This window comes from Crinia signifera, chromosome 19 (assembly GCF_055691185.1).
Source record: "Crinia signifera chromosome 19, ASM5569118v1, whole genome shotgun sequence".
In the NCBI taxonomy this organism is placed as follows: domain Eukaryota; kingdom Metazoa; phylum Chordata; class Amphibia; order Anura; family Myobatrachidae; genus Crinia; species Crinia signifera.
The window spans coordinates 43,326,324-43,349,632 of record NC_139226.1 but is presented as its reverse complement, the minus strand read 5'-3'; positions in this window follow the sequence as shown (position 1 = coordinate 43,349,632).

Genomic DNA, 23,309 nt, shown 5'->3' with positions numbered 1-23,309 from the left:
TTGAACGTGTCTGATTATTCAGCATTTTCAGTTCATATATTGTGTTTGGAGAGGAGCAAGGAGAGAGAGGAGAGAGAGTAGGAAGGAGGAGACAAACGGGAGCAGCCCTGCGCTGCATCCCGTTCTATAGTGGCAAGGTAAGTGCGCTCTTATTTCTATTCATTCTTTTTGTTTGAGCAATTGGGGTTCTTCATGGATTTCTTAAGGGGCGAGGCTCACCTGAAAGTGGGCGTGTCATAGCATAGAAGGCGGTTATGTCCCAATTTAGTGGGTGTTTCAGGGGGTCTTTGCCCAAACCTGAGGGGTTATTTATTATTTATATCACTGTCGGTTCCCAATGACCCCCAACATTTTTGGCGTTCAATATGAGCTAAAATCGTTATTCGATTCCAGTGGGTTTGTGTCCCCCCTCCCCCCCCCCCCCCACACACACACACAAACACTTTTTTATTTTGGTTTAAACCCTTTCTTTTTGTTGGTGGTTAAATAATCACAATTTGCATGTTACAATGGGCACCGATATTATGCCCACATTTCACTGCAAATGAGGTTGCTGATAAATGGGCTTTAAATAATAAAGCCCTTTATTTCCCCCATTACTCCATTATGGTATTGTATTCGCTGATACCTGCATATCTGTGGTCAGTTGTGTAACACATATTTATACTGATCCTACTAGCGGAGCATTGTGATTCCGGATTATAATTGTATGAATATGAAATGAATTGTAACATTGTGACAGGAGATCGGGGACCATATTCACTTTTTTGCTTTTCATGGCGCCCAGAGAGGTCGCGTATAGTAGCGTAAAGGGCTCGCTTGGCTGCCTATTTCCGCTGCCTATCAAGCAGGTAAACTCCATCCCGCCAAAGGCACGCCCACCCCGCCACACAAATACCCGCACTATGCTGCAAACGCGTACGCTTACACATTCACGCGTAAGCACCCGCATCGAATGATTTTTCCTCTGTTCGTTGTGTTTCCGTCCATTATGACTAGAAGGGATATTTGTGTATAGCTTATTTGTTATTTAATATTTCTATTTTATCTTTAATTAAGGTGACGCAGTTAGTCAAACTTGCTACAAGAGGGGAAATGGCCCAATTGCCATCAGAGAGCCAAACCAAACAAGAACCCCGGGAGAGGCAGATGCCCCCGGCACCGCGGGTAAGACAGGCCCCACCGCCTCCCCGCGAGAAAAAGGCACCACCGCCTCCCCGCGAGAGAAAGGCCCCACCGCCTCCCTGTGAGAGAAAGGCCCCACCGCCTCCCTGCGAGAGAAAGGCCCCACCGGCACCGAGGGAGAGACAGGCCCCACCGGCACCGAGGGAGAGACAGGCCCCACCGACACCAAGGGAGAGACAGGCCCCACCGGCACCAAGGGAGAGACAGGCTCCATCGGCACCAAGGGAGAGACAGTCCCCACCGGCACCAAGGGAGAGACAGGCCCCACCGGCACCAAGGGAGAGACAGGCTTCCTCACCATTGAGGAATTCGCCCCTGTTAATATCCACGGTGTGGCAAGAGCCACCGTCACGATCAACGGAATGGTATACGCCCCCATCACCATCCATGGAGAGGCAAGAGCCCCCGTTCCAATCCACGGAGTGGCATGAGAACCCATTCTCAATAGACTGGTATTCCGAGATCCCGGAAACATCCCCGGAGTGGCAAGAGTCTCAGGAAGCATCCACTGAGTGGCAAGAGTCCCAGGAAGCATCCACGGTGTGGCAAGAGTCCCTGGAAGTATCCATGGTGTGGCAAGAGTCCCAGGAAACCTACACGGAGCGGCAAGAGACCCAAGAAACATCTATGGAGTGGCCCCCGTCACCACCCACAGAGTGGTATACGCCCCCGTCACCATCCACGGAGTGGTATGCACCCCCGCCGCCATCCACGGAATGGCATGCGCCCCCGTCACCATTTACGGAGTGGCAAGCGTCCCTGTCACTGGAGTGGCATGCACCCCCTATACCATCCAAGGAGTGGTATGCACCCCTGTCACCATCACAGAGTGGCATGCACTCCCAATGTAGAGGCGTCCCACTACATTTCAACTTCTGTTAAATATGGAATATTGCACATAACAACCAATCAGACTGTATCTATTATCTCCTATACGATACTTAATAAATGAGTAGTCTAGATAATAGACAAATTATTTATTTAGTATTGTCTAGGAGATACTAGATAGAATCTGATTGGTTGTTATGGGCAACATCCCATCTTATACCCCATCATGTGTTATTTCCAACAACAATTTGGGTAATAAAATGAGTGGTGAATAATACTGTATCTCTGTGGTTATTTCCTCATTTGGAGCGTCTCCATGCTGGGTGAATGCTTGGCGGCTACAGTGTCAGAATATGTCAAATAAAACATGTGTACGTTTACTTTTTTAAATATGTCTACACACATCTCAGAGGGTTCCTTGGTCTATGAGAAGACCTAGCCATTACCCGATAATTCTGTCTGCACACATCTCAGAGGGCTCCTTGGTCTATGAGAAGGACCTAGTCATTACCCATCATTCGCCTGTCTACACACATCTCAGAGGGTTCCTTGGTCTATGAGGAGACATAGCCATTACCCATGATTCTTCTATCTACATACATCTCAGAGGGTTCCTTGGTTCCTTTCTCCTATCTACAGACATCTCAAAGGGTTTCTTGATCTATGAGGAGACATAGCCATTACCCCATCATTCTCCTGTCTACACACAACTCAGATGGGTTCCTTGGTCTATGAGGAGATGCAGCCATTACCTCATCATTATTGTGTCTACATACAGGACATCTCAGAGGGTTCCTTGGTCTAGGAGGAGACCCCTTGGTCTAGGAGGAGACCCCATCATTCTCCTGTTTACACACATCTCAGAGGGTTCCTTGCTTTGGTCCTTGCAGTATTTAAAACAGCCATTACAATCCTGTAATTTCAGTAATGTTACAAATGCCTGGGGAGTTCATACAGTAGGTTGCGGCACATTCAAAATGTTACCTCAGGAAACAAAATGGCCACTTCACAAAGCGCTGCAGTGAGGCCCCTCGTTCACAGTGACTGATATTTTGCATCTTCCTAACAAGTTTGTGCTAAAATAATGCACACAAACCAATATTAGCATTGCTGTCTGTCAAAAAAAGTGTATTAGTAGGTCGACGATAACTAGGTCAACGGTCATTAGGTCAACCACTATTGGTCGACAGTTGGAAAGAGATAAAAACAGCCAACCAGCTTCTAACTGCCATGTTACGGCCTGTGTTTCAAAAATGTCAGCTAAGAGCTGATTGGTTGGTACCTTAGCTCTCTCCAATCTTTGATAAATATCCTCCTTACAGACACAGCAGGCTTCTTCCGAACACTTCAAGTCCAGCGCTTATTTGGTGCAGACAAGGAAATGGGTAATTATGTCCTGACAGTACAGTGTATAGAATACAAAAAGACCGACAAGCCTTGATGAACAGCACACGTGGCACACTTATCTCTCTCCTTATGTACACACCACTGGAGAGTGGTATAGTCAGATGATTATCGATTTTGGCCACACTTTATTTCATACAAACGGAAAAGAGGAGACGCCCAATCCACATGTGGTAGGGAATATGGATTGTATGCTACACTGGGGCAGGGACTGATGTGAATGTTCAAATATTCTCTGTAAAGTGCAGCGGAATCTGTGTGCGCTATATAAGAAACTGCTAATAAATAAATTAATAATATAGGGATGTATGGTATTTTCTCCCCACTCAGGCAGGCATCTTCGATGATGGGTATCCATAAATAACAAGAATCCCTTTCAATACTGCAGTCATCTCTACTGTATAAACCAGTTTGAGGTGGAGAAGAGGAGACTAATATACCTTCATAGGGATGTATTATCTATTGAAAGCGCTGATGAACGAGACACGATTTCATATGGTCTTGCATATGATCTTTTTCTTTCATGTGTTTATATGGTGTGGGGACACCATCCCTGTGTCTTCATCCACCAAGATTTATTCTAAGCGCGATTTGAACACCTTTATATTACTTTCATACTATAGAGTAGGCTACTATAGTTACACACAATGTGTCAGTAAGCTAGTGCTATTACAGGTAGAGATGAGCGGGTCCGGATCCCCGAGATCCGACAGATCCGAATCTCGGGATCCGAGGCGGCTCAGGAGTTCCCGCCTCAATTCCGGACCGAAAACGAGGCAAAACATCATCATCGCGCTGTCGGATTCTCGCGGGAGCGGGATCTTTTAAAAGACGCACGCGCGCTCGACATCTTCACTCCAATCTTGGAGAGTGAAGAGGGTGGTTGGGAAGTGGTGCTGTGCTCCGTGCCATGCTGTGCTGTGCTGTGCTCCGTGACCTGCCCTGTGCCATCACTGCCCTGAGCCCTGTAGTGTGATTTAAATAACTAGGTGCTGCAGTTCTCACACGCAGGGGCTGCAGTGTCCACTGTCCAGGGGCTGTCCTGTGGCCCGTGCCCTGTTGTGATTTATTTAGCCCTAAGCCCTGTGTTGTGATTTATTTAGCCCTGAGCCCTGTGTTGTGTGCTTTAACTAACTAACTCAGTGCTGCAGTGCTTACACGCAGGGGCTGCAGTGCTGCTGAGTAGTACACTGAGTACAGGGGCTGCAGTAATACAAGGGGCAGTGTCCAGTGTGACGGCCTATATCCATTGTCCAGTGTCACGAGTCACGACATATATCCTGTGTCCAATGTGACTACATATATCCATTGTCCAGTGTGACGACATATATCCTGTGTCCAGTGTGACGACATATATCCTATGTCCAGTGTGACGACATATATCCATTGTCCAGTGTGACGACATATATCCTGTGTCCAGTGTGATGACATATATCCTGTGTCCAGTGTGACGACATATATCCTGTGTCCAGTGTGAGGACATATATCCAGTGTCCAGTGTGACAGATATATCCATTGTCCAGTGTGACGACATATATACTGTGTCCAGTGTGACGACATGTGTCCAGTGTGACATCTAACCATTGTGTGACGGCATATATCCAGTGTCCAGCGTGACATATATCCATTGTCCAGTGTGACGACATATATCCTGTGTCCAGCGTGACATATATCCATTGTCCAGTGTGACGACATATATCCAGTGTCCAGTGTGACATATATCCATTGTCTAGTGTGACGACATATATCCTGTGTCCAGTGTGACTACATATATCCAGTGTCCAGTGTGACAATATATATCCAGTGTCCAATGTGACATATATCCTGTGTCCAGTGTGACGACATATATCCTGTGTCCAGTGTGACTACATATATCCAGTGTCCAGTGTGATGACATATATCCAGTGTCCAGTGTGACGACATATATCCAGTGTCCAGTGTGACATATATCCATTGTCCAGTGTGACAACATATATCCAGTGTTCAGTGTGACATGTAACCATTGTGTGACGGCATATATCCAGTGTCCAGCGTGACATATATCCATTGTCCAGTCTGACAACATATATCCTGTGTCCAGTGTGACATATATCCATTGTCCAGTGTGACGACATATATCCTGTGTCCAGTGTGACATGTAACCTTTGTGTGACGGCATATATCCTGTGTCCAGCGTGACATATATCCATTGTCCAGTGTGACGACATATATCCAGAGTCCAGTGTGACATATATCCATTGTCCAGTGTGACTACATATATCCAGTGTCCAGTGTGACAGGGGCTGTGTCCAGTGTACAGGGGCTGTGTACAGGGGTTGTGTCCAGTGTACAGGGGTTGTGTCCAGTATACACGAGCTGTGTACAGGAGCTGTGTCCAGGGTCCAGGGGCTGTGTCCAGGGGCAGTGTCCAGTGTGATGGCTGTATCCAGTGTACAGGAGCTGTGTCCCGGGGCGGTGTCCAGAGGCTGTGTCCATTGTCCATTTGCTGTGTCCAGGGGCTGTGTCCAGGGTAACGGGCTGTGTCCATTGTCCAGGGGCTGTGTCCAGGGTGACGGGCTGTGTCCAGTGTCCAGGGGCAGTGTCAAGTGTGAAGGCTGTGTCCAGTGTACAGGAGCTGTGTCCAGGGGCGGTGTCCAGAGGCTGTGTCCAGTGTGACGGCTGTATCCATTGTCCAGGGCCTATGTCCAGTGTGACGGGCTGTGTCCAGGGGCAGTGTCCAGGGGCTGTGTCCATTGTCCAGGGGCTGTGTCCAGGGTGACGGGCTGTGTCCAGTGGCAGTGTCCAGTGTGAAGGCTGTGTCCAGTGTACAGGAGCTGTGTCCAGGGGCGGTGTCCAGAGGCTGTGTCCAGTGTGACGGCTGTGTCCATTGTCCAGGGGCTGTGTCCAGTGTGACGGGCTGTGTCCAGGGGCAGTGTCCAGGGGCTGTGTCCAGAGGCTGTGTCCATTGTCCAGGGGCTGTGTCCAGGGTGACGTGCTGTGTCCAGTGTCCAGGGGCAGTGTCCAGGGGCTGTGTCCAGGGACAGTGTCCAGTGTCCAAGGGGTTGTGTCCAGTATGACAGGCTGTGTCCAGTGTAAAGTATGAAAAATAAATAAAAGTAATAAATAAAATAAAAACACATTTTTGGAGGATGATGGAGGAGGAAATAGTGGGAGATCAGCAACCTGATAGAAGTGCTGAAGCTGCTACCACCAGTCATGACAAGGCCGATACCTCTTTGTATGTGCTCTTTGGAGCATTTCTCTTTTTTTGGGATAGTTTATTAAACTGCCACCCTGTCTGCCCCTGCAGTGCCGCTCTGCCAGGTTGGAAGTGTAAGGTCCACATGTATGTGATGCCGACTGCTGTCGCTTAGCTTAGTCATCCAGCTACCTCGGTATACCCTTTTGGCCCAACTACAGTAAATGAAAACAATTTTGTAAGCTGTGAAGTGATCAAAATTAACTAGAAATGAGTGGAAACTAATGTTATTGAGGTCAATAATACTTTAGGGGCAAAAACAGGCCCAAATTCTATTATTTTAGCCATTTTTAGCATTTTTAAAAAAAAATCCAGATCCAAAACCCACAATGGTGGTTTTGCCAAAACCAATCCAGATACAAAACACGAAGGGAGATCCAGATCCAAAACCAAAACCCGAAAAGTGGCCGCCGCACATCTCTAATTACAGGGTGAGCTGCTAAACTTACACACAATATGTCAGTAGTTACTCACAAAGAGTCAGTAAGCCAGTGCCATACAGATAGGCTGCCATAGATACACACAATGTGTCAGTAAGCCAGTTCTATACAGGGTAGGCTGCTATAGATACACACTATGTGTCAGTAAGACGTGCTATACAGGGTAGGCTGCTATAGATACATGTAATGTGTCAGCAAGTCGGTGCTATACAGGGTAGTAGTGTTCCCGCTAGGCTTATTTCACGGGGCGCTGCGCCCGGCCCCTTTTATAGCTGCCGATTTTCGCCCTGCCTGTTTCTGCCCGCCCTGCATAGTTAATAGCCGCTGCCGCGCTAGAAGTCTCCTCCCGCTGACAGTGTAAGCTGCTAGCGCGGCAGCGTGTGGACACTCCCCCCTCAGCCCTGACATGCCGCAGCAGCGGGGGGGACAGTGAGCACCAGGAGATCATGGGGCAGAGGCTGCTCTGTGCGTGACAGTGCGTCCCCTTGAAGACATCGGCCCAGAAGCCTGCTGGTGGTGACATGGCCGGTGATGGACAGCTGGGCACCCTGGGATATGCAGCCCTCTCGCTCCCCCGCCGCCGCGCACTTGTTGATGCGCCCGAGTGCAGCGTGTAGGGGGGGTCCCGGCTCATCTGCCCCCTCTCCGCAGGCCAAACGGACTCCTCAGCGCTGCCTCTGGGGGACTTTATGGGGAATATAACGTGTCACAAAATGGATTATATAGCATAAATGTGCTGATGGTGTGACGCTCAGGTGTCACAAGATGGATTATATAGTATGAATGTGCTGATGGAGTGACGCTCAGGTGTCACAAGATGGGTTATATAGCATAAATGTGCTGATGGAGTGACGCTCAGGTGTCACAAGATGGATTATATAGTATAAATGTGCTGATGGTGTGACGCTCAGGTGTCACAGGATGGATTATATAGCATAAATGTGCTGATGGTGTGACGCTCAGGTGTCACAAGATGGGTTATATAGCATAAATGTGCTGATGGTGCAACGCTCAGGTGTCACAGGATGGATTATATAGCATAAATGTGCTGATGGTGTGAGGCTCAGGTGTCACAGGATGGATTATATAGCATAAATGTGCCGATGGTGTGACACTCCGGTGTCACAAGATGGGTGATATATCATAAATGCAGAAATTACGGCGCTCTACCCCTAAATGAAGAATGAAGCGAGATCTGGGTTTAATCTCAAAAGAAATTATTTATTGTGCATAAACACAGGTGAAATGGCTAAAAAAGGTGGGTGATTGGCAATCTGTGCCAGTATAGTGAATCACTTGATTTTGGGTGCTTCACTGTCAGGGCTGGGCAGTCCTGGTCTCCTGCTGAGAAAACCCCCCAAGGTTCTCCAGCTATGTCACTTTTGATGTTTGCTGGTGGGGACAGTGGCTGGTCTACCTAATGCGGGTTAGGTCAGCAGGTCAGGGCGGTCAAAGCGTTCTGGACAGTGGGGGGGGGGGGTTTGAGAAAACCAATACAGTTCCTGGAAAAGGCGGCTGAGATTGGTGATAGTTCACCAGGGTCAAGTGTCACGGGAGAAAACTGCAGTCCGTTGGTGGGTGGCGAGCGTCTGTGCAGGTGGCACCGGAGGACGGCGTCCCTTACCTCGGGTGGTGCACCCGCACTGCCTGCGTCTCGATCCTCGTCGGCGGCTTGCTTCTGCTGGTGGGCGTTTTCGGTGCCGGGCTGCTCCTGCAGCTCCGGTATCACGGTGCTTCAACGCCGGCTGGTATGACTTCCGGGTCGGGCGATCTCGCGAGATCTCGTCCGCCGGGAGCTTACCTAGCCAGACGGAGCTCCGTGCGCTCTACTCCGGAAAGTGGAGGAGACTTAGATGTGAGAGAGAATATGAGAGATGTGTTGTGATATATCATAAATGTGCCGATGGTGTGACACTCTGGTGTCACAAGATGGTTACATAGCATAAATGTGCTGATGGTGTGACGCTCAGGTGTCACTGGATGGATTATATAGCATAAATGTGCTGATGGTGTGACGCTCCAGTGTCACAAGATGGGTTATATAGTATAAATGTGCTGATGGTGTGACACTCAGGTGTCACAGGATGGATTATATAGCATAAATGTGCTGATGGTGTGACGCTCCGGTGTTACAAGATGGGTTATATAGTATAAATGTGCTGATGGTGTGACACTCAGGTGTCACAGGATGGATTATATAGCATAAATGTGCTGATGGTGTGACACTCAGGTGTCACAGGATGGATTATATAGCATAAATGTGCCGATGGTGTGACGCTCCGGTGTCACAAGATGGGTTATATAGTATAAATGTGCTGATGGTGTGACACTCAGGTGTCACAGGATGGATTATATAGCATAAATGTGCTGATGGTGTGACGCTCCGGTGTTACAAGACGGTTATATAGCATAAATGTGCCGATGGTGTGACGCTCGGGTGTCACAAGGTGGATTATATACTGTAGCAATAACGTGCTGATGGTTTGAAGATCAGGTGTCACCATTTTGACCTTTAAAATTAAAATGTGCCCTCGCGAATGAAAAATGTGCTCTCGCGAATGAAAAATGTGCCCTCGCGATTGAAAAATGTGCCCTCGCGATTGAAAAATGTGCCCTCGCGATTGAAAAATGTGCCGTTCCCGTGATCAGCACCCTGCCCTAAAAAAATTCTAGAGTGAACACTAGGTAGGCTACTATAGTTACACACAATTTGTCAGTAAAATGTGATATACTGTACAGGGTAGTCGTTTATAGTTACACAATGTGTCAGTAAGCCAGTGATATACAGGGTAGGTAGATGTTACACTGACGGTCAGAGAGCAGTGATTCACTCCTAACATTCCGTTTATAAATCGTTAATGGTATCATTCAGTGTTTAAGACCTAGATTGTTCGCCCACCAGGTGAAGCAATATCTTTATCAATATCTCGTTTGCTAACAATATTGCATAGAGGTGATTCAGTATATCCAATCAGCCTTCCGCAGCTATCTATCCTATGGCTTACAGGTAACTCCACTATTGAGCCCTTATGTCTAGGCCACACACAGTAACCTATCACTGTTACCATAACAACACAGGTGTTCCGCCAATGCGCATTTCACTTTAATGGCTTTATCAGGGTTGCACATGACCAGTAGCGGTGCCCGAACAGACCTTCTGAGAGCACAGAGGCTGAAGCAGCACTGACAGACCCCTACCCAAACTTTAGTATGGTACTTGGCAAGGCCTGATACACTTGACAGCATTAAGACATGTTATATTGGTATAAAAAACCCTGCCCCAATCTGCAAAGCGCCTCCCACTTTGGTAATATATTTGCCAATTTCAGGGTTGTAAATTGAGGCAGGTAGGAGATATGCTATTCTGCCCTTGCTTATACATACACATAGTCTAAAGGTGGCCATACACACTCAGATTTATCTTCAGATCTGGCTGCTTGAAACAAAACAATGGTTATGGATGAGAGCAAATGACAGTTGACCATTTGCTTGGAAATGTTGGAAAACAGACAAACTGTCACTCATCCATAACCATGTTTTTGTTCCAACCAGCCAGATCTGAAGATAAATCTTACTAGTGTATGGGCACCACTTTATTTGTATACATATATTTGCCAGTCTGGCTGCTGCTAATACCTGTGTGATGACATCACAATGGCCCTGTGATGACATAACAGTGATTCTATGATGTCACAATGCCTGGTGAGCCAGGACGGAACACTAGGAGTCATTCTGTTGCCTGGTCCCGACTTGTGCAGTCAGAGCTTTTGAACGTGTCTGATTATTCAGCATTTTCAGTTCATATATTGTGTTTGGAGAGGAGCAAGGAGAGAGAGGAGAGAGAGTAGGAAGGAGGAGACAAACGGGAGCAGCCCTGCGCTGCGTCCCGTTCTATAGTGGCAAGGTAAGTGCGCTCTTATTTCTATTCATTCTTTTTGTTTGAGCAATTGGGGTTCTTCATGGATTTCTTAAGGGGCGAGGCTCACCTGAAAGTGGGCGTGTCATAGCATAGAAGGCGGTTATGTCCCAATTTAGTGGGTGTTTCAGGGGGTCTTTGCCCAAACCTGAGGGGTTATTTATTATTTATATCACTGTCGGTTCCCAATGACCCCCAACATTTTTGGCGTTCAATATGAGCTAAAATCGTTATTCGATTCCAGTGGGTTTGTGTCCCCCCTTCCCCCACACACACACACACACACAAACACTTTTTTTATTTTGGTTTAAACCCTTTCTTTTTGTTGGTGGTTAAATAATCACAATTTGCATGTTACAATGGGCACCGATATTATGCCCACATTTCACTGCAAATGAGGTTGCTGATAAATGGGCTTTAAATAATAAAGCCCTTTATTTCCCCCATTACTCCATTATGGTATTGTATTCGCTGATACCTGCATATCTGTGGTCAGTTGTGTAACACATATTTATACTGATCCTACTAGCGGAGCATTGTGATTCCGGATTATAATTGTATGAATATGAAATGAATTGTAACATTGTGACAGGAGATCGGGGACCATATTCACTTTTTTGCTTTTCATGGCGCCCAGAGAGGTCGCGTATAGTAGCGTAAAGGGCTCGCTTGGCTGCCTATTTCCGCTGCCTATCAAGCAGGTAAACTCCATCCCGCCAAAGGCACGCCCACCCCGCCACACAAATACCCGCACTATGCTGCAAACGCGTACGCTTACACATTCACGCGTAAGCACCCGCATCGAATGATTTTTCCTCTGTTCGTTGTGTTTCCGTCCATTATGACTAGAAGGGATATTTGTGTATAGCTTATTTGTTATTTAATATTTCTATTTTATCTTTAATTAAGGTGACGCAGTTAGTCAAACTTGCTACAAGAGGGGAAATGGCCCAATTGCCATCAGAGAGCCAAACCAAACAAGAACCCCGGGAGAGGCAGATGCCCCCGGCACCGCGGGTAAGACAGGCCCCACCGCCTCCCCGCGAGAAAAAGGCACCACCGCCTCCACGCGAGAGAAAGGCACCACCGCCTCCCCGCGAGAGAAAGGCCCCACCGCCTCCCTGTGAGAGAAAGGCCCCACCGCCTCCCTGCGAGAGAAAGGCCCCACCGGCACCGAGGGAGAGACAGGCCCCACCGGCACCGAGGGAGAGACAGGCCCCACCGACACCAAGGGAGAGACAGGCCCCACCGGCACCAAGGGAGAGACAGGCTCCATCGGCACCAAGGGAGAGACAGTCCCCACCGGCACCAAGGGAGAGACAGGCCCCACCGGCACCAAGGGAGAGACAGGCTTCCTCACCATTGAGGAATTCGCCCCTGTTAATATCCACGGTGTGGCAAGAGCCACCGTCACGATCAACGGAATGGTATACGCCCCCATCACCATCCATGGAGAGGCAAGAGCCCCCGTTCCAATCCACGGAGTGGCATGAGAACCCATTCTCAATAGACTGGTATTCCGAGATCCCGGAAACATCCCCGGAGTGGCAAGAGTCTCAGGAAGCATCCACTGAGTGGCAAGAGTCCCAGGAAGCATCCACGGTGTGGCAAGAGTCCCTGGAAGTATCCATGGTGTGGCAAGAGTCCCAGGAAACCTACACGGAGCGGCAAGAGACCCAAGAAACATCTATGGAGTGGCCCCCGTCACCACCCACAGAGTGGTATACGCCCCCGTCACCATCCACGGAGTGGTATGCACCCCCGCCGCCATCCACGGAATGGCATGCGCCCCCGTCACCATTTACGGAGTGGCAAGCGTCCCTGTCACTGGAGTGGCATGCACCCCCTATACCATCCAAGGAGTGGTATGCACCCCTGTCACCATCACAGAGTGGCATGCACTCCCAATGTAGAGGCGTCCCACTACATTTCAACTTCTGTTAAATATGGAATATTGCACATAACAACCAATCAGACTGTATCTATTATCTCCTATACGATACTTAATAAATGAGTAGTCTAGATAATAGACAAATTATTTATTTAGTATTGTCTAGGAGATACTAGATAGAATCTGATTGGTTGTTATGGGCAACATCCCATCTTATACCCCATCATGTGTTATTTCCAACAACAATTTGGGTAATAAAATGAGTGGTGAATAATACTGTATCTCTGTGGTTATTTCCTCATTTGGAGCGTCTCCATGCTGGGTGAATGCTTGGCGGCTACAGTGTCAGAATATGTCAAATAAAACATGTGTACGTTTACTTTTTTAAATATGTCTACACACATCTCAGAGGGTTCCTTGGTCTATGAGAAGACCTAGCCATTACCCGATAATTCTGTCTGCACACATCTCAGAGGGCTCCTTGGTCTATGAGAAGGACCTAGTCATTACCCATCATTCGCCTGTCTACACACATCTCAGAGGGTTCCTTGGTCTATGAGGAGACATAGCCATTACCCATGATTCTTCTATCTACATACATCTCAGAGGGTTCCTTGGTTCCTTTCTCCTATCTACAGACATCTCAAAGGGTTTCTTGATCTATGAGGAGACATAGCCATTACCCCATCATTCTCCTGTCTACACACAACTCAGATGGGTTCCTTGGTCTATGAGGAGATGCAGCCATTACCTCATCATTATTGTGTCTACATACAGGACATCTCAGAGGGTTCCTTGGTCTAGGAGGAGACCCCTTGGTCTAGGAGGAGACCCCATCATTCTCCTGTTTACACACATCTCAGAGGGTTCCTTGCTTTGGTCCTTGCAGTATTTAAAACAGCCATTACAATCCTGTAATTTCAGTAATGTTACAAATGCCTGGGGAGTTCATACAGTAGGTTGCGGCACATTCAAAATGTTACCTCAGGAAACAAAATGGCCACTTCACAAAGCGCTGCAGTGAGGCCCCTCGTTCACAGTGACTGATATTTTGCATCTTCCTAACAAGTTTGTGCTAAAATAATGCACACAAACCAATATTAGCATTGCTGTCTGTCAAAAAAAGTGTATTAGTAGGTCGACGATAACTAGGTCAACGGTCATTAGGTCAACCACTATTGGTCGACAGTTGGAAAGAGATAAAAACAGCCAACCAGCTTCTAACTGCCATGTTACGGCCTGTGTTTCAAAAATGTCAGCTAAGAGCTGATTGGTTGGTACCTTAGCTCTCTCCAATCTTTGATAAATATCCTCCTTACAGACACAGCAGGCTTCTTCCGAACACTTCAAGTCCAGCGCTTATTTGGTGCAGACAAGGAAATGGGTAATTATGTCCTGACAGTACAGTGTATAGAATACAAAAAGACCGACAAGCCTTGATGAACAGCACACGTGGCACACTTATCTCTCTCCTTATGTACACACCACTGGAGAGTGGTATAGTCAGATGATTATCGATTTTGGCCACACTTTATTTCATACAAACGGAAAAGAGGAGACGCCCAATCCACATGTGGTAGGGAATATGGATTGTATGCTACACTGGGGCAGGGACTGATGTGAATGTTCAAATATTCTCTGTAAAGTGCAGCGGAATCTGTGTGCGCTATATAAGAAACTGCTAATAAATAAATTAATAATATAGGGATGTATGGTATTTTCTCCCCACTCAGGCAGGCATCTTCGATGATGGGTATCCATAAATAACAAGAATCCCTTTCAATACTGCAGTCATCTCTACTGTATAAACCAGTTTGAGGTGGAGAAGAGGAGACTAATATACCTTCATAGGGATGTATTATCTATTGAAAGCGCTGATGAACGAGACACGATTTCATATGGTCTTGCATATGATCTTTTTCTTTCATGTGTTTATATGGTGTGGGGACACCATCCCTGTGTCTTCATCCACCAAGATTTATTCTAAGCGCGATTTGAACACCTTTATATTACTTTCATACTATAGAGTAGGCTACTATAGTTACACACAATGTGTCAGTAAGCTAGTGCTATTACAGGTAGAGATGAGCGGGTCCGGATCCCCGAGATCCGACAGATCCGAATCTCGGGATCCGAGGCGGCTCAGGAGTTCCCGCCTCAATTCCGGACCGAAAACGAGGCAAAACATCATCATCGCGCTGTCGGATTCTCGCGGGAGCGGGATCTTTTAAAAGACGCACGCGCGCTCGACATCTTCACTCCAATCTTGGAGAGTGAAGAGGGTGGTTGGGAAGTGGTGCTGTGCTCCGTGCCATGCTGTGCTGTGCTGTGCTCCGTGACCTGCCCTGTGCCATCACTGCCCTGAGCCCTGTAGTGTGATTTAAATAACTAGGTGCTGCAGTTCTCACACGCAGGGGCTGCAGTGTCCACTGTCCAGGGGCTGTCCTGTGGCCCGTGCCCTGTTGTGATTTATTTAGCCCTAAGCCCTGTGTTGTGATTTATTTAGCCCTGAGCCCTGTGTTGTGTGCTTTAACTAACTAACTCAGTGCTGCAGTGCTTACACGCAGGGGCTGCAGTGCTGCTGAGTAGTACACTGAGTACAGGGGCTGCAGTAATACAAGGGGCTGTGTCCAGTGTGACGGCCTATATCCATTGTCCAGTGTCACGAGTCACGACATATATCCTGTGTCCAATGTGACTACATATATCCATTGTCCAGTGTGACGACATATATCCTGTGTCCAGTGTGACGACATATATCCTATGTCCAGTGTGACGACATATATCCATTGTCCAGTGTGACGACATATATCCTGTGTCCAGTGTGATGACATATATCCTGTGTCCAGTGTGACGACATATATCCTGTGTCCAGTGTGAGGACATATATCCAGTGTCCAGTGTGACAGATATATCCATTGTCCAGTGTGACGACATATATACTGTGTCCAGTGTGACGACATGTGTCCAGTGTGACATCTAACCATTGTGTGACGGCATATATCCAGTGTCCAGCGTGACATATATCCATTGTCCAGTGTGACGACATATATCCTGTGTCCAGCGTGACATATATCCATTGTCCAGTGTGACGACATATATCCAGTGTCCAGTGTGACATATATCCATTGTCTAGTGTGACGACATATATCCTGTGTCCAGTGTGACTACATATATCCAGTGTCCAGTGTGACAATATATATCCAGTGTCCAATGTGACATATATCCTGTGTCCAGTGTGACGACATATATCCTGTGTCCAGTGTGACTACATATATCCAGTGTCCAGTGTGATGACATATATCCAGTGTCCAGTGTGACGACATATATCCAGTGTCCAGTGTGACATATATCCATTGTCCAGTGTGACAACATATATCCAGTGTTCAGTGTGACATGTAACCATTGTGTGACGGCATATATCCAGTGTCCAGCGTGACATATATCCATTGTCCAGTCTGACAACATATATCCTGTGTCCAGTGTGACATATATCCATTGTCCAGTGTGACGACATATATCCTGTGTCCAGTGTGACATGTAACCTTTGTGTGACGGCATATATCCTGTGTCCAGCGTGACATATATCCATTGTCCAGTGTGACGACATATATCCAGAGTCCAGTGTGACATATATCCATTGTCCAGTGTGACTACATATATCCAGTGTCCAGTGTGACAGGGGCTGTGTCCAGTGTACAGGGGCTGTGTACAGGGGTTGTGTCCAGTGTACAGGGGTTGTGTCCAGTATACACGAGCTGTGTACAGGAGCTGTGTCCAGGGTCCAGGGGCTGTGTCCAGGGGCAGTGTCCAGTGTGATGGCTGTATCCAGTGTACAGTAGCTGTGTCCCGGGGCGGTGTCCAGAGGCTGTGTCCATTGTCCATTTGCTGTGTCCAGGGGCTGTGTCCAGGGTAACGGGCTGTGTCCATTGTCCAGGGGCTGTGTCCAGGGTGACGGGCTGTGTCCAGTGTCCAGGGGCAGTGTCAAGTGTGAAGGCTGTGTCCAGTGTACAGGAGCTGTGTCCAGGGGCGGTGTCCAGAGGCTGTGTCCAGTGTGACGGCTGTATCCATTGTCCAGGGCCTATGTCCAGTGTGACGGGCTGTGTCCAGGGGCAGTGTCCAGGGGCTGTGTCCATTGTCCAGGGGCTGTGTCCAGGGTGACGGGCTGTGTCCAGTGGCAGTGTCCAGTGTGAAGGCTGTGTCCAGTGTACAGGAGCTGTGTCCAGGGGCGGTGTCCAGAGGCTGTGTCCAGTGTGACGGCTGTGTCCATTGTCCAGGGGCTGTGTCCAGTGTGACGGGCTGTGTCCAGGGGCAGTGTCCAGGGGCTGTGTCCAGAGGCTGTGTCCATTGTCCAGGGGCTGTGTCCAGGGTGACGTGCTGTGTCCAGTGTCCAGGGGCTGTGTCCAGGGACAGTGTCCAGTGTCCAAGGGGTTGTGTCCAGTATGACAGGCTGTGTCCAGTGTAAAGTATGAAAAATAAATAAAAGTAATAAATAAAATAAAAACACATTTTTGGAGGATGATGGAGGAGGAAATAGTGGGAGATCAGCAACCTGATAGAAGTGCTGAAGCTGCTACCACCAGTCATGACAAGGCCGATACCTCTTTGTATGTGCTCTTTGGAGCATTTCTCTTTTTTTGGGATAGTTTATTAAACTGCCACCCTGTCTGCCCCTGCAGTGCCGCTCTGCCAGGTTGGAAGTGTAAGGTCCACATGTATGTGATGCCGACTGCTGTCGCTTAGCTTAGTCATCCAGCTACCTCGGTATACCCTTTTGGCCCAACTACAGTAAATGAAAACAATTTTGTAAGCTGTGAAGTGATCAAAATTAACTAGAAATGAGTGGAAACTAATGTTATTGAGGTCAATAATACTTTAGGGGCAAAAACAGGCCCAAATTCTGTTATTTTAGCCATTTTTAGCATTTTTAAAAAAAAATCCAGATCCAAAACCCACAATGGTGGTTTTGCCAAAACCAATCCAGATACAAAACACGAAGGGAGATCCAGATCCAAAACCAAAACCCGAAAAGTGGCCGCCGCACATCTCTAATTACAGGGTGAGCTGCTAAACTTACACACAATATGTCAGTAGTTACTCACAAAGAGTCAGTAAGCCAGTGCCATACAGATAGGCTGCCATAGATACACACAATGTGTCAGTAAGCCAGTTCTATACAGGGTAGGCTGCTATAGATACACACTATGTGTCAGTAAGACGTGCTATACAGGGTAGGCTGCTATAGATACATGTAATGTGTCAGCAAGTCGGTGCTATACAGGGTAGTAGTGTTCCCGCTAGGCTTATTTCACGGGGCGCTGCGCCCTGCCCCTTTTATAGCTGCCGATTTTCGCCCTGCCTGTTTCTGCCCGCCCTGCATAGTTAATAGCCGCTGCCGCGCTAGAAGTCTCCTCCCGCTGACAGTGTAAGCTGCTAGCGCGGCAGCGTGCGGACACTCCCCCCTCAGCCCTGACATGCCGCAGCAGCGGGGGGGACAGTGAGCACCAGGAGATCATGGGGCAGAGGCTGCTCTGTGCGTGACAGTGCGTCCCCTTGAAGACATCGGCCCAGAAGCCTGCTGGTGGTGACACCTGCTGGCTGGAGGCAGTGCTTGGCCCCCGGGGCTGGTGATGGACAGCTGGGCACCCTGGGATATGCAGCCCTCTCGCTCCCCCGCCGCCGCGCACTTGTTGATGCGCCCGAGGGGGTCCCAGCTCATCTGCCCCCTCTCCGCAGGCCAAACGGACTCCTCAGCGCTGCCTCTGGGGGACTTTATGGGGAATATAACGTGTCACAAAATGGATTATATAGCATAAATGTGCTGATGGTGTGACGCTCAGGTGTCACAAGATGGATTATATAGTATAAATGTGCTGATGGAGTGACGCTCAGGTGTCACAAGATGGGTTATATAGCATAAATGTGCTGATGGTGTGACGCTCAGGTGTCACAAGATGGATTATATAGTATAAATGTGCTGATGGAGTGACGCTCAGGTGTCACAAGATGGATTATATAGTATAAATGTGCTGATGGTGTGACGCTCAGGTGTCACAGGATGGATTATATAGCATAAATGTGCTGATGGTGTGACGCTCAGGTGTCACAAGATGGGTTATATAGCATAAATGTGCTGATGGTGTAACGCTCAGGTGTCACAGGATGGATTATATAGCATAAATGTGCTGATGGTGTGAGGCTCAGGTGTCACAGGATGGATTATATAGCATAAATGTGCCGATGGTGTGACACTCCGGTGTCACAAGATGGGTGATATATCATAAATGTGCCGATGGTGTGACACTCTGGTGTCACAAGATGGTTATATAGCATAAATGTGCTGATGGTGTGACGCTCAGGTGTCACTGGATGGATTATATAGCATAAATGTGCTGATGGTGTGACGCTCCGGTGTCACAAGATGGGTTATATAGTATAAATGTGCTGATGGTGTGACACTCAGGTGTCACAGGATGGATTATATAGCATAAATGTGCTGATGGTGTGACGCTCCGGTGTCACAAGATGGGTTATATAGTATAAATGTGCTGATGGTGTGACACTCAGGTGTCACAGGATGGATTATATAGCATAAATGTGCTGATGGTGTGACGCTCCGGTGTTACAAGACGGTTATATAGCATAAATGTGCCGATGGTGTGACGCTCGGGTGTCACAAGGTGGATTATATACTGTAGCAATAACGTGCTGATGGTTTGAAGATCAGGTGTCACCATTTTGACCTTTAAAATTAAAATGTACCCTCGCGAATGAAAAATGTGCTCTCGCGAATGAAAAATGTGCCCTCGCGATTGAAAAATGTGCCCTCGCGATTGAAAAATGTGCCCTCGCGATTGAAAAATGTGCCGTTCCCGTGATCAGCACCCTGCCCTAAAAAAATTCTAGAGTGAACACTAGGTAGGCTACTATAGTTACACACAATTTGTCAGTAAAATGTGATATACTGTACAGGGTAGTCGTTTATAGTTACACAATGTGTCAGTAAGCCAGTGATATACAGGGTAGGTAGATGTTACACTGACGGTCAGAGAGCAGTGATTCACTCCTAACATTCCGTTTATAAATCGTTAATGGTATCATTCAGTGTTTAAGACCTAGATTGTTCGCCCACCAGGTGAAGCAATATCTTTATCAATATCTCGTTTGCTAACAATATTGCATAGAGGTGATTCAGTATATCCAATCAGCCTTCCGCAGCTATCTATCCTATGGCTTACAGGTAACTCCACTATTAGCCCTTCTGTCTAGGCCACACACAGTAACCTATCACTGTTACCATAACAACACAGGTGTTCCGCCAATGCGCATTTCACTTTAATGGCTTTATCAGGGTTGCACATGACCAGTAGCGGTGCCCGAACAGACCTTCTGAGAGCACAGAGGCTGAAGCAGCACTGACAGACCCCTACCCAAACTTTAGTATGGTACTTGGCAAGGCCTGATACACTTGACAGCATTAAGACATGTTATATTGGTATAAAAAACCCTGCCCCAATCTGCAAAGCGCCTCCCACTTTGGTAATATATTTGCCAATTTCAGGGTTGTAAATTGAGGCAGGTAGGAGATATGCTATTCTGCCCTTGCTTATACATACACATAGTCTAAAGGTGGCCATACACACTCAGATTTATCTTCAGATCTGGCTGCTTGAAACAAAACAATGGTTATGGATGAGAGCAAATGACAGTTGACCATTTGCTTGGAAATGTTGGAAAACAGACAAACTGTCACTCATCCATAACCATGTTTTTGTTCCAACCAGCCAGATCTGAAGATAAATCTTACTAGTGTATGGGCACCACTTTATTTGTATACATATATTTGCCAGTCTGGCTGCTGCTAATACCTGTGTGATGACATCACAATGGCCCTGTGATGACATAACAGTGATTCTATGATGTCACAATGCCTGGTGAGCCAGGACGGAACACTAGGAGTCATTCTGTTGCCTGGTCCCGACTTGTGCAGTCAGAGCTTTTGAACGTGTCTGATTATTCAGCATTTTCAGTTCATATATTGTGTTTGGAGAGGAGCAAGGAGAGAGAGGAGAGAGAGTAGGAAGGAGGAGACAAACGGGAGCAGCCCTGCGCTGCGTCCCGTTCTATAGTGGCAAGGTAAGTGCGCTCTTATTTCTATTCATTCTTTTTGTTTGAGCAATTGGGGTTCTTCATGGATTTCTTAAGGGGCGAGGCTCACCTGAAAGTGGGCGTGTCATAGCATAGAAGGCGGTTATGTCCCAATTTAGTGGGTGTTTCAGGGGGTCTTTGCCCAAACCTGAGGGGTTATTTATTATTTATATCACTGTCGGTTCCCAATGACCCCCAACATTTTTGGCGTTCAATATGAGCTAAAATCGTTATTCGATTCCAGTGGGTTTGTGTCCCCCCTTCCCCCACACACACACACACACACACAAACACTTTTTTATTTTGGTTTAAACCCTTTCTTTTTGTTGGTGGTTAAATAATCACAATTTGCATGTTACAATGGGCACCGATATTATGCCCACATTTCACTGCAAATGAGGTTGCTGATAAATGGGCTTTAAATAATAAAGCCCTTTATTTCCCCCATTACTCCATTATGGTATTGTATTCGCTGATACCTGCATATCTGTGGTCAGTTGTGTAACACATATTTATACTGATCCTACTAGCGGAGCATTGTGATTCCGGATTATAATTGTATGAATATGAAATGAATTGTAACATTGTGACAGGAGATCGGGGACCATATTCACTTTTTTGCTTTTCATGGCGCCCAGAGAGGTCGCGTATAGTAGCGTAAAGGGCTCGCTTGGCTGCCTATTTCCGCTGCCTATCAAGCAGGTAAACTCCATCCCGCCAAAGGCACGCCCACCCCGCCACACAAATACCCGCACTATGCTGCAAACGCGTACGCTTACACATTCACGCGTAAGCACCCGCATCGAATGATTTTTCCTCTGTTCGTTGTGTTTCCGTCCATTATGACTAGAAGGGATATTTGTGTATAGCTTATTTGTTATTTAATATTTCTATTTTATCTTTAATTAAGGTGACGCAGTTAGTCAAACTTGCTACAAGAGGGGAAATGGCCCAATTGCCATCAGAGAGCCAAACCAAACAAGAACCCCGGGAGAGGCAGATGCCCCCGGCACCGCGGGTAAGACAGGCCCCACCGCCTCCCCGCGAGAAAAAGGCACCACCGCCTCCACGCGAGAGAAAGGCACCACCGCCTCCCCGCGAGAGAAAGGCCCCACCGCCTCCCTGTGAGAGAAAGGCCCCACCGCCTCCCTGCGAGAGAAAGGCCCCACCGGCACCGAGGGAGAGACAGGCCCCACCGGCACCGAGGGAGAGACAGGCCCCACCGACACCAAGGGAGAGACAGGCCCCACCGGCACCAAGGGAGAGACAGGCTCCATCGGCACCAAGGGAGAGACAGTCCCCACCGGCACCAAGGGAGAGACAGGCCCCACCGGCACCAAGGAGAGACAGGCTTCCTCACCATTGAGGAATTCGCCCCTGTTAATATCCACGGTGTGGCAAGAGCCACCGTCACGATCAACGGAATGGTATACGCCCCCATCACCATCCATGGAGAGGCAAGAGCCCCCGTTCCAATCCACGGAGTGGCATGAGAACCCATTCTCAATAGACTGGTATTCCGAGATCCCGGAAACATCCCCGGAGTGGCAAGAGTCTCAGGAAGCATCCACTGAGTGGCAAGAGTCCCAGGAAGCATCCACGGTGTGGCAAGAGTCCCTGGAAGTATCCATGGTGTGGCAAGAGTCCCAGGAAACCTACACGGAGCGGCAAGAGACCCAAGAAACATCTATGGAGTGGCCCCCCGTCACCACCCACAGAGTGGTATACGCCCCCGTCACCATCCACGGAGTGGTATGCACCCCCGCCGCCATCCACGGAATGGCATGCGCCCCCGTCACCATTTACGGAGTGGCAAGCGTCCCTGTCACTGGAGTGGCATGCACCCCCTATACCATCCAAGGAGTGGTATGCACCCCTGTCACCATCACGGAGTGGCATGCACTCCCAATGTAGAGGCGTCCCACTACATTTCAACTTCTTTTAAATATGGAATATTGCACATAACAACCAATCAGACTGTATCTATTATCTCCTATACGATACTTAATAAATGAGTAGTCTAGATAATAGACAAATTATTTATTTAGTATTGTCTAGGAGATACTAGATATAATCTGATTGGTTGTTATGGGCAACATCCCATCTTATACCCCATCATGTGTTATTTCCAACAACAATTTGGGTAATAAAATGAGTGGTGAATAATACTGTATCTCTGTGGTTATTTCCTCATTTGGAGCGTCTCCATGCTGGGTGAATGCTTGGCGGCTACAGTGTCAGAATATGTCAAATAAAACA